Raw genomic sequence first — 12,824 nt, forward strand, 5'->3', positions numbered from 1 at the left:
CTCGGTGGGGCCCGGCGGCTGAGGGGAGTCCCTGTTCTCGAATCCATTAGATGTGCCCGTCCCAAGGAACTTGCAGTCTAAAACGCAACCTGGCGGGAGGAAGAGGGAGGCAAAGCCCAAGGGGGAGGGACATGCATTCCGTGGCATGTCCCTAGGAGGGTGCATTTCAGGAGGGAAGGGGGGTGCCCAACCGTGGGGGGGGGTCCTCAGATATTGAGTGGCAGAGCCTCGACCTGGCCTGCAGGAGGTCCGAGGTCCACTTCCTGGCGGCATCAGGTGCGAGTCCAGGGCAAATGCGGCCCCTGGGTGACCCAGAGAGGCTCCTTTGAGGGCAAGAATGCTGGGGGAAGAAGAGGGAACCGTGAAGGGAGGTCTGGGCTTGCAGAGATGCCCGAAGGGTGTGTAGCCCGTGTTGCTGCGGGCTCGGGAGGGAATTTCGCCAATCAAGAGAGGCACAACATAGCCAGCAGGAGGATCCCCTAAGAATGAACAGCTAGACCAAGACCCCACACCCCACACCCCTGCCGTGTCCCTGGGGCAAACCCAGCCCCAAGGGCCAGTTTGAAGGGCAGAGGCCTGGGTTAAAGAGAGGTTCCAGTGCAAGGGGGCTGGGGGGGAGCCCCCCTTGCTGCCCAGGGTCCTGCTTCCTCCCACCACCCACACCCCAGTGGGCCACCCCCTGCTTAAGCAGAGATCTAAATATTAACACATCTTTCAACTGAGTGGAGAGCTTAAGTTTTTGGAAGGGTGTTTGGCAAAGGGGCGGGGGGGGAGGCTTCAGCAGGGGCAGCAGTGATGAAGGCCCCTGGAAGATGGGGGCCACAACAGGAGTCGGTTTGGCCACAGACCCCTTTCCACCTGCGGTGCAGCCACTGGTGGGCTGCGGCACATAACCTGCCCCATAGTGGATTATCTGCCCCGTCTGTGCTCCCCCACCTCCTCAGCAATGTGCGTGTGGATTCTTTTGCCCTGGCGGCTTCCTGCTTGCCTGCCTGGCTCCTGCCGCCTTTCCGTGGGGTGTTTTGGGGCTCCACGAAAGAGCCACATCTACAGCCACCTTTTGGGTGTTCAGGGTCCCCCAGGGGGGCTCTGCTTCCACCCCCAACTCTTTTGCTCAAGGAGGTTCGGCTTGGCCCCACGTGCCCCCCACCCCGGCACCTAAGCGCGCCAGGGCCATCATCTCCCCCTCCTTGCATTGAGACCCCTCAGTTCCGCCTGGCTGGACAGCCCTGTGGGTGCAACTGGGTGGTGAGCTGAGAACGCTGCCGCCTCTGAGGTCCCAGGCAGCATCCTCCTTTGGGCCTCCAACTCCAGGACTGTTTTGGATTTCACTGCCCTGAATAGTTTCATGTCCTCTGCAAGTCTAGTCACTTCGCTGCTGACCCCAACGTCTAGATCAGATGTCGGCCTACAACTCCCTTAATCCCTGGCTATTAGCCGTTGTGTCTGGGGATTGTGGGAGTTGTAGTCCAAAAACAGCTGGCCTGGTGGTAAGTTGAGCAGGCCTGGTCTATTTATGAACAAGTTAAAGAGCACTGGTCCCCGTACAGATCCCTGGGGGACCCCACTTCTGACTTCCCTCCATAGTTGGGCATCAACTCCCATGATCTCCTAGGCCCCACTGGCCACAAAACTGGGATTATGGGAGTTGAAGTCCGACAACATCTGTGGACTCCAGAACCCTCATCCTCACTGTTGGAAGTGAAGGACTTTGCGCTGTCTCACGTCTCAATGACAGAGGGGGACAGACTAGTGAGTCAGAGGGCTAGAGGGGTCAAGATATTGGTCATCCCTTCTCTACTGCTCTGACACTATCCCTTTGGAATGTAGATTGCTACTCTCAAGGACTTCCTTCCTGCCTGCCTCCCTTTTCCTCCCTTTCTTCCCTCTAACACAAACGCTCGCCTCTCTCTCTGCACCATGTGGGCACAGAGATGCAGACAGCATCCCTCTGCATCCAGCTAGCTAGCTAGATTAGAGATCCTATCTCTCCACTTTCCTATCTAGAATGGAGTTCACCAATAAAAACTCCTTATATTGATTTGAAACTATGAACTGGCTCCAAGTTATTTTACTCTCAGCATAGACGCATGCCTAGGCAGACTCCACTGTGTTGTGCCTCTGTGCACTCTGCTATTTTGGAAGGGTATCTCCTACCAGAGAGAATTCCCAACCCTAATTAAGGGGGATATCTTACAGCAGGCAGCACTCACATGCTCTAATGCAAGCCAGGGCTGACCCTGCTTAGCAAAGGAGGCCATTTATGCTTGCTGCCACAAGACCAGCTCTCCTCCTCCTCCTCCCCAAACTGCTCCCTGCCCAAACCATCTTCCGTCCTGCCACCAGGGAGGCCTTCCTCTACCTGCAGAGATAAGGCTTAGCCACTTACAGAGGTGTGTCCTCCTCGGAAGCAGGAGAAGCCAAAGGCTGGGTATGTCAGATTCCTCCTGCGCCTCTCTCTGGCCGGAGCAGTGCCCGGAGTGCAGGCGTCTCTGTGGCAGAGGCGCCCCCTAGTGGGCCTTGCCCTGAATGTCCAGTTTTGTCCCTTGGCAGCCCTGGTGAGGTGCCAGTTGCCAGCTCCTGTCCCAGCAAGAGCGGGGAGAAGAAGAAGTGTGGGCTGGATCAGCCAGGCTCAAACTGACCTGGGAGAGCCCAGCCACCCTGTCTCCCATTCAGCCGTTTGGTGGCAGCTGGGGGATGATTCTCCTCCTCCTCCACCAGCAGCACCCCTGGAAGCCACAGAGGCATCCTTGGGAGCCACCGAAAAGGGACCTGCAGCGGCTGCTGCCTCTGGGCTTCCCCTTCAGCAAAGGGACGCAGGAGGTGTTGGCGACCCACAATCCACCCTGCGCCACAGGCTTGGATTGGGCCACAATGAGAGGGAACCAAGGGGTGTCGGGAGATAAGAGAGGACAGAATAAGATGCCAAGGAAGTTGTTCTGGTAAGAACTCATTTGCCTCCTTCCCTTTCACAATCATCTCAATGGATAATGACCATCGGTACAAGTTAGTTCACTTCAGCTTTAAACCTTCACACGTCTGCCATCTTGAAGTGGGGTGGATGACATCACCACAAACTACACCGCTGACGCCTCCCTAGGCGTCCCTGACTACAACAGTGCCAGATTGGATTCAAATCGGTGAGGCAGTCCACAAGTTAGCCCACATGTGCCCTCAACTGAACACACTCCCGCCATCTTGGATCAGGGTGGATGACATCATCCCAAACTGCACTGTTGAGATGTCCCTGTGTAGACCTACAACTGTACCCCCGATTTGGTTCATGTTGGTCCAGGTGTTGTGAAGTTGATAGTGGGACACACACACACTCACCCAATTCCAGGTGATCTCGTAAGCTTCCTCTCCTTAAGGAAAGTAGACTAAAGACTGCCACAGCAAGAGGAGACTCCCAGGAGTCTGCTTTCGGGCCCAGGAAGAAGGAAAGCAGCTGCCAAGGGAAGGCACCAGCAGCAGCGGCAAAGCAGCAAACAGGGTCCTCTGCGGCCCTGCAAGCCAGAGGGCAGGAGGCATCTCGGCTGGGTCCCTCCTCTGGCTTCCTCCTCACCTGAGAGCCTCAAGGCCTGCAGGCGGTGCAGGAGAGAGAGGAGCTGCCCACCATGATGCAGCATGTGACAGGGGGCTGCTGTGGACTTTGGAGGCCCCCCAAAGAAGCTGTGCAGAAGCAGCAGCACCCCTCATAGTGCCCCTTGTTCCTGTCAGTTTAAGGACCAGGGGAAAGGGAGACGTGCAGGTGTTCAGCTACTCCTTTCCTACTAAAAAGCCCCAGGTGTTGTAGCCTTGCTTCATAAGGAAGGTGCTCCATGTTGGAAGTGAAGGACTCTGCACTGTCTTATGTCTCAATGGCAGAGCGGGGCAGACTAGTGAGTCAGAGGGCTAGAGGGGTCAAGACATTGGTCATCCCTTCTCTACTGCTCTGACACTATCCCTTTGATATGTAGATTGCTACTCTCAAGGGACTTCTTTCCTGCCTGCCACTTCCTCTTCCATTTCTTCTCCCTTGCAACACCCACGCTCCTCTCTCCCTGCACCATGTGTGCAGAGATGCAGAAACCATCTCTCTGCATCCAGCTAGTTAGATAGATTAGAGATCCTATCTCTCCACTTTCCTATCTAGAATGGAGTTCACCAATAAAGACTCCTTATATTGATTTGAAACTATGAACTGGCTCCAAGTTTCTTTTACTCTCAGCATACATGCATGCCTAGGCCGACTCCGCAGTGTTGTGCCTCAGCGCACTCTTCTGTAATAGAAGGGTATCTCTTACCAGAGACAATTCCCAACACTCCAGGCCCCTGATCATCTTGGTTGCCCTCTTCTGCACCTTTTCCAGCTCTACAATGTCCTTCTTTAGATATGGTGACCAGAATTGCGCACAGTATTCTAAGTGTGGTTGCACCATAGTTTTGTATAAGGGCATTATAATATTAGAAGTTTTCTATCCATCCCCAGCGCAGTACCTCCAGTGACTGTTGCTGGTGTATATCTTATGTTTCTTTTTAGATTGTGAGCCCATTGGGGACAGGGATCCATCTTATTTATTTATTATTTCTCTGTGTAAACCGCCCTGAGCCATTTTCGGAAGGCCGGTATAGAAATCGAATGAATGAATGAATGAATGAATATTCAGTCCCCTTCCTAATGATCCCTAGCATGGAATGGGCCTTTTTCACAGCTGCTGCACATTGAGTCAACACTTTCAATGAGCTGTCCACTACGACCCCAAGATCCCTGCCTGGATCACCTTTATCCACATACTTGTTGACACTCTCAGAGAACTCCAAAAGGTTTGTGAGGCAAGATTTCCGTTTGCAGAAGCCATGCTGGTTCTCTCCCAGCAGGGCCTGTTCTTCTATGTGCTTTACAATTTTATCCTTGAGGATGCTTTCCATCAATTTGCCTGGAACGGATGTTAAGCTAACCGGCCTGTAATTTCCCATATCACCCCTGGATCACTTTTTGAAAATGGGTGTTACATTGGCTACTTTCCAGTCATCTGGTACAGAGCCTGATTGCAGGGATAAATTATATATTTTAGCAAGGAGGCCGGCAATTTCACATTTGAGTTCTTTGAAGTCGCTTGGATGGATGCCATCTGGCCCTGTCAATTTGCTAGTTTTCCCAGACAGTTTAGAACATCATCTCTTGTCACTTCTATCTGACTCAGTTCTTTAGCCTCCATCCCCGAAAAGCCTGGTTCAGGATTTCAGGAACAAGTATATGCTCAGTATCCTCTACTGTGAAGACAGACGCAAAGAACTCATTCAGCTTCTCTGCAACCTCCATATCCTCCTTAATAATCCCTTTTACTCCCTCATAGTCTCATGGTCCAACCATCTCCCTGACAGGTTTCCTGCATCTGATGTCCTTAAAAAAGTTTTCTTTATTCCCCTTGATACTTTTAGCTAAACGGCCCTCAAACTCTCTTTTCGCCTCCCTTATTGTCACTTTGCATTTCTTAAGCCAGGGTTTGTGTTCCTTTTTGTTCTCTTCATTTGGATAGGCCTTCCAGTTTTGGAAGGAAGTCTTCTTCTCCTTTATGGCTTCCTTGATTTTACCTGTTACCCATGCTGGTATCCTTCTGGACTTTCCTCCTTTTGGCTATACAATCTAACTGGGCTTCTAGTATTGTGGTTTTGAGTAAACTCCATACATTCTGGAGCAAAGTGATTTGCTCTCCAGATTTTCCCTTTCAGCTTCCTTTTCACCATACTCCTCATTTTGGAGAAGTTTCCTCCTCTGAAATTCAAAGTGTCTGTGTTAGACTTCCTTGGTGATTCTCTCCCCGCGTGTATGCTTAATTTGATGGCACTGTTGTCACTGTTCCCTAAAGGGTCGATGGCACTGACATCCCGCACCAGGTACTGGGTGCCACTTGGAATTAAGTCCAAGCTTGCTTTCACTCTGGTTGGTTCCAAGACCAACTGTTCTTGGGCACAGTCATTTAGCGTATCCAGAAATTTGACCATTTTGTCATTACCTGACTGTGAATTTACCCAGTCTATGTGTGGGTAATTGAAGTCACCCATGATTACAGCCCTGCCTCTCCCTGATTTCCTGCAGCAACTCCCAGTCACTGTCAGCATTTTGATCCGGAGGGCGATAGCACACCCCCAGTAGCACATTTCCTTTCAGGCCTTGTATTGTCACCCACAGGGTTTCTGTGGAGGACTCCGCTCCACCTATGTTTTCTACCTTGTTAGATTCTATCCCTTCTTTAATGTACAGTGCTACTCCACCTCCAAGGCGCCCCTCCCTGTCCTTTATATCCAGGGATAACAGTGTCCCACTGGTTCTCACTGTTGCACCATGTTTCTGTTATGCCCACTATATCTATTTCTGTGTTAGCAACCAAGCACTCCAGCTCGCCCATCTTGGCTCGGAGTCTTCTGGCATTGGCACATAAGCACCTATACGCTGAATCTCTCACCTGGTGTATGCTATCTTTCTTTTGGCCCTCAGCTCTGCCTGTCTTACTGTACCTGCCCGTGGAACAGGTAGCATTTCTGAGAATGCTACCTTGGGGGTCCTGGACTTCAATACACTACCTATCAGCCTAAATTTGGCTTCCAGGACCTCCCGACTACATTTCCCCACACCGTTGGTGCTGACGTACACCATGACAGCTGTCTCCTCCCCAGCACTTCCTAACAGCCTATCTATTTTATGTATGTATGTATGTATGTGTGTGTGTATGTATGTATTAAATGTAAACCCCGCCCAAACTTACGTCTCTGGGCGGCTATCTAGATGGTGCGTGATGTCCGCAACCTTTGTACCAAGTCACCGTGTGGTCAACACATGGGTCACAAACCAATCTCTCTATACCTCTAAAGATTGAACCACCCATTACAAGGAGGCTCCCACCCCCCGAAGAGTATCCCCTGTGCGAGAGGATATGGGCTCATCTTCCACAGAAGGGGTCCCTTCTAAAGGAGTGTTTCCCTCTTCCTCATACCTCTGAGATGCCCTCCTTGCCTGAGACCTTCATTATCCCTGATATCAGAGGAGCTATAGGCCCTGGAGTGGGATGCCTCTACCACGTCCCTGAAGGTCTCGTCCACATGCCTCTCTGTCTCTCTGAGCTTCTCCAGATCTGCCACCCTCCTCCCCCTCCGTGGCAGAGGCGACCTGCTCAGAGGCAGCATTATTATTATTTATTTACACAGTCAGACAGGTGTTATTGACTGGTTTGTTTTAACCAGACATCGAGTCCTTCCCAAGGACCTGGGATGGCTGAATGTTATTGTCAGTTGTTATAGATATCGTCGCAGAATATAGGCTGTTCCCAGTAAAGCTGCTTTTTGTAATTGGCTGATGGTGATTTCTGTGGCCCCTATGGTGTTGAGGTGCTCTTCAAGGTCTTTTGGAACTGCACCCAGGGTGCCAATTACCACTGGGATTATTTGGGTCTTCTTTTGCCACAGCCTTTCAATTTCAATCTGTAGATCTTTGTATTTGGTGATTTTTTCTATTTCTTTTTCTTCTATTCTGCTATCCCCTGGTATTGCTATGTCGATTATTTTCACTTGTTTTTCTTTCTTCTTGACTATAGTTATATCTGGTGTATTGTGTGGCAGATGTTTGTCTGTATGTAGTCGGAAGTCCCATAATATTTTTACATCTTCATTTTCTTCAATTTTTTCAATTTTATGGTCCCACCAATTTTTGGCTACAGGTAGCTTGTATTTTTTGCAGATGTTCCAGTGTATCATCCCTGCTACCTTGTCATGCCTTTGTTTGTAGTCAGTCTGTGTGATCTTTTTACAACAGCTGATTAGGTGGTCCACGGTTTCATCTACTTCTCTACAAAGGCGGCACTTGCTGTTTGTGGTTGATTTTTCGCCTTTTGCTCTTATTGCATTTGTTCTTAGTGCCTGTTCTTGTGCAGCCAGTATTAAACCCTCTGTTTCTTTCTTCAAGTTGCCATTCTTAAGCCATTGCCAGGTCTTGGTGATGTCTTCTTTTCCACTTATATTGTGCAAATATTGACCATGTAGGGGCTTCTTTTTCCATTTTTCTGCTTGGTTCTTTCTTGTAGGCCTGCTTTCTTTGATTGGTGTTGAATAGTTTCGCATTATTGACCATTTGAAGTGCATCTTCTTCACTGTCCCTTATATATTCTTCAAGGCCTCTTTTCTCCTCCTCTACTGTTTGATGGACTTGCAGCATTCCTCTTCCACCTGAGCTGAGAGGGAGGTAGAGCCTATCTACATCACTGCGGGGGTGCAGAGCATGATTGATGGTCATGATTTTCCTGGTCTTACGATCTAGCGTCTTTAGCTCTGCCTGGGTCCAATCTATTATTCCTGCAGTGTATCTAATAACAGGTATAGCCCAGGTGTTTATGTCTTGTATGATGTTCCCGCCATTGAGTTTGGACTTGAGGATTTTTCTGATTCTCCTGATGTATTCACTTCCAATTTTTCTTTTAACTTCAGTGTGTGCGATGTTACCAGCCTGGAGAATGCCCAAGTATTTGTAATGTTCTTTCTCTTCCAGGTTCTTGATCTTGCTTCCATTGGGCAGTTCTATTCCTTCTGTTTTTCTTATTTTCCCTCTGTTCATTATTAATGCAGCACACTTGTCTAGTCCAAACTCCATTGCTATATCGCTACTGAATATACGGACAGTGTTTAGCAGTGATTCGATTTCTGACTGGGACTTTCCATACAACTTCAGATTGTCCATGTACAGCAGATGGTTGATTTTGCTTGATGTTTTAGATGTTTGGTATCCGAGGCCTGTTTTGTTTAGTATTTGTGAAAGTGGGGTCATGGCGATTACAAACAACAGAGGGGATAGTGAGTCCCCTTGGAAAATGCCTCTTCTAATGCTAACCTTTCCAAGTGTCTCGCCATTGATTGTTAACTGTGTACTCCACATGCTCATTGTTTTTTTAAAATAAATATCTGAATGTTTTTGCTGACACCAGTTGTTTCTAAACATTTTAGTATCCATGTGTGAGGCAATGAATCAAAGGCTTTCTTGTAGTCAATCCATGCAACACTTAGATTTGTTTTTCTTCTCTTGCAATTTTCTAAAATCATTTTGTCAATCAGCAGCTGGTCTTTTGTGCCTCAGGTGTTCGGGCAATTTCCTTTCTGTTCAACTGGAAGCTGTTTGTTAGTTAATAAGTGTTGCATCACTTCATCTGCTATTATTATAGTTAATAATTTGAACATGGTTGGCAGACAGGTTATCGGTCTATAATTACTTGGAACTGCACCTTTTGCTGGGTCTTACATGATGAGATGAGTTTTCCCAATTGTTAGCCGTTGGTCAATATCATCTCCTTGCAAAATGTGATTGAACTGTTTTGATAGTTGTTTATGAAGGCTTGTTAGGTGTTTAAGCCAAAAGCCATGCAGTTCATCATTGCCTGGAGCAGTCCAATTTTTAATTTTCTTTGCTCTTTCACTTATTAATTCTGGTGTTATTATTAGATCTTGCATTTGTTGGTTACATTTTTTGACCTCATTCATCCAGCTTGCTTTTTTTATTATAATCTATTGGATTGTCCCATAATTTCCCCCAGAATTGCACTGTTTCTTCTTTATTTGGTGTTTCTATGTTTCTTGCAGTTTCTCCTTCTATGCTTTGGTAGAAACGTCTCTGATTCGACTGGAATTGGAGATTCTGCCTGTGTTGTGTAATTCTGGCTTCATATCTGCTAATCTTCTTTGACACTGCTGTTATTTGCTGCTTTATTATTTCCAGGACTCCTCTCATTTTCCTTGAATCTAGGTGGCATTTTTGGATCAGATACTGTTTGGTGTTTTCATTCTTCAGCTTCTTGTCTTTCATATCTTTCAATTTACTAGCATCTGATCTAAGCCTGGAGATTTTATTTTCTAATCTAATCTTCCATTTAGGTTATGTACTTTTTTTTTTAACAGGTCCATTGATTTCATATCTGAGCTCTTGTGTTGTTATTGTTGCTGCACTGTACATTAGTTGGTTTGTTTCTTGCAAATTATTGGTTGTTATTTCTGCAAGTGCAGCATTGACATCTTTTAATGCCTGAGCAAGTTGTTTTTTGACAACTGTTTTTAGAGCTGGAAGTCGAACCCTGGTGGTTGTTTGGTTCATGTGCTCAGTTATTTTTTGCTTTAGTTCTTGTTGCTTTTCAGTGAAATGGCATTTGGGTTTTTGAGGTGAAGGCAAAGGGGAGGTTGCCTGGTTTTGATTTTGATACAGTTCAGCAACAGTGGTAATAACAGTGGTGTTATTTTTATTATTGTTATTATTGTTATCATCATCATCATCATCATCATCATCATCATTTTATATCCCGCTCTTCCTCCAAGGAGCCCAGAGCGGTGTACTACTTGCTTAAGTTTCTCTTCACAACAACCCTGTGAAGTAGGTTAGGCTGAGAGAGAAGTGACTGGGCCAGAGTTACCCAGCAAGCAGCATGGCTGAATGGGGGATTTGAACTTGGGTCTCCCCAGTCCTAGTCCAGCACTACACCATGCTGGCTCCTGTTATATGGCTGCTGCACACTGAGAAGAGCAGCAGCAGGGGCAGTTGAGCAGAGAGAGCTCCTCCTGTCGGGGGCCGGAGCTAGGCTGCCTCCCCCTCCTCCTCGGCTCCCCCCATGGGGTGGTCCAAGAAGGGTGCCGCCGTCCTCCTGCCTCTCTTCCTTCGCAGCTTCTGCTCCCTTCCCCACCTGGTTGGGCAAGCTGTCTTGGGTCACCAGGGCGCTTTCCGCATTACACACTGCAAAAGTTTCTCAATGTGTCCACTAAGTGTGCTTCCGTACTGCCCGCGATCTGACATCACTTGCAGTGAGGTGCCATCCATCTTTCTGATGCCCTAATTTGGATTTTATTGCTGTGTTGCAGCACTACAACGTTGCATCTGCATTTCAGGGAAGTAGCACTATTTTTCCGTTGTTGGAGGGTTGCAGAGACGTTGCCCCAGTGTGAGTGGTATGCTGTGGACGGTTCATTGCGCAGGGCGGGAGGCAATCTGTCCATATTGCCCCTACTCACTTCGATTTTATTTGTCTCTTTTTATTTTATCTCCCCCCCCCCCACTATTTTTTTTCTTATTTTCACACTGTATGAAGGGGGATCTGTGGTGGGCGGGGGTTGCCTTAAGAGCTGAGAGGCTCTGCCCAGTCTTGCTTTGCTCACCACATTTCAGGGGCAAAGCAAGGGGGACAGTTGCCTGGATTCCTCCGCCATGACCCTCTTGTCTAAAATCCGCCCCAGCCCCAACTCTCCTGATGTCTATCTAGGGGCCCTCTCTGCCATTTCACTTGTTTGTTTGGCTGGATTGCTTGTGGAAAGGTGCAACACTGCAAGGAAATTCTCGCTTTGGAACGGCACTTTCCCTGACAGCTTTGCTCAAGAGAGACAAGAAATTTTTATAAACCCAACATCACGTCACCCCCCCCCCACCTCCTCCGTGACCCCATTGGCCCATAATGGGCAGGAGGAGGGGTCAGATAATGTGGTTCAAGGAGAATATGGACACCCCCACCTGGAAACCATGCTGCAGTGGAAGGCAATATGAACGGCCACCAGCCTACCATGAAGCATTGAACGACCCTTTACTCGCGGTTTGCAACCGTTGCCCCATTCCGTCACACCTTGCAACGCTCCTACCAGCACAAAACTCATAATCTGGAAAACGCCCAGGACAGAGACTCCTTCAGAGACATTTGCTTTATTGGCATTCCTCGAGCCTTGGTTGGGCGAGCTGTCTTTGGTCACCCGGACAGAGACTCTTTCAGAGACATTTTCTTTATTGTCGCTCCTCGGGTCCTCTGATGCTAGATGGGGATGAGGGGGTCATTCCTGGTGTGGTTCCCCTGCTAACGAAGCAGCTAGTCCTATCCTCTGCAGCCGAGATTGAACAGCAGTTGACTAAAATACTCAAACAATGCAGAGCCAGGTTGGATCTGTGAGGAGGGAAGGACAGAGTGGGGGGGCTGAAGGGCAGGAGGGCCTGGCTGCTGCTGCTGCTGCTACTGCTCTCCTGGGGGCTGACAGCAGGCCGGGGGGGGGAGTGTTGATCTTTGGATGTTGGCTGCAGTGCTCTGTGATGGAGGGGAAGGAACCCACCAAGGGGGTAGGTGGGAAATTATCTGGGTTGGGGCAATGATGGGCTTGTTTTATGTAAATGTTGGCTGGGGGATGGAGTAGAGGGGAGAAGGGGGGAGCTGGTGTAGCTGGGGAGGGAGGAGACCCACCCTAAAAGAGAGACTGAGAGAGAAAAGAGGAGCAGTGGCCGGTGGCAGCAGAGGTTGGGAAGGCAACCAGCTCTCCTGGCCTCCTGAGTAGCAGGCAGGGAGTTCCGCAGGTGATGGGAGGGAAGGAGCCCAGCACCAGGACAAGCGCAGCCACCCTGGGGTTGAGGGGTTCATCAGTGCTGGAGAAGGCCCACAGACAGGAAGCCACGATGGGTCCCCAAGTCCTTGACTTTCTCCTCCCCCCAAACCTCTTTGGTGGGTTTCTGGTTTTGAGCTGCCAGGTGGTGACTGGTGGCGGGGGGTGGGGGGGTGTTCCGTGGTGTGCTGACCTTAATCTGGTCGGTGTTTTTTCCTTCTGTCTTTGCCTGGTTCTTTAAAATATATTTCTATACTACTTTTCATCAACAACCCAAAAGTTACATAGCCGCAAAACATTTAAGAATATGGTTCACTGCCCTGGACTAGCTCACAATTCAGTGGGGAGGGGAGGGGAGGGGATAAAAGCCGGTCTGGGGTTCTTTCTTCACGGCTGTGGTGGGGATGTGCATAACGTGTCCCACACATGCTAGGTGATGCTGGTCTCTCATGCCTAGTGGACTTTAT

This window comes from Hemicordylus capensis, chromosome 3, assembly GCF_027244095.1.
Source record: "Hemicordylus capensis ecotype Gifberg chromosome 3, rHemCap1.1.pri, whole genome shotgun sequence".
Classification (NCBI taxonomy): Eukaryota; Metazoa; Chordata; class Lepidosauria; order Squamata; family Cordylidae; genus Hemicordylus; species Hemicordylus capensis.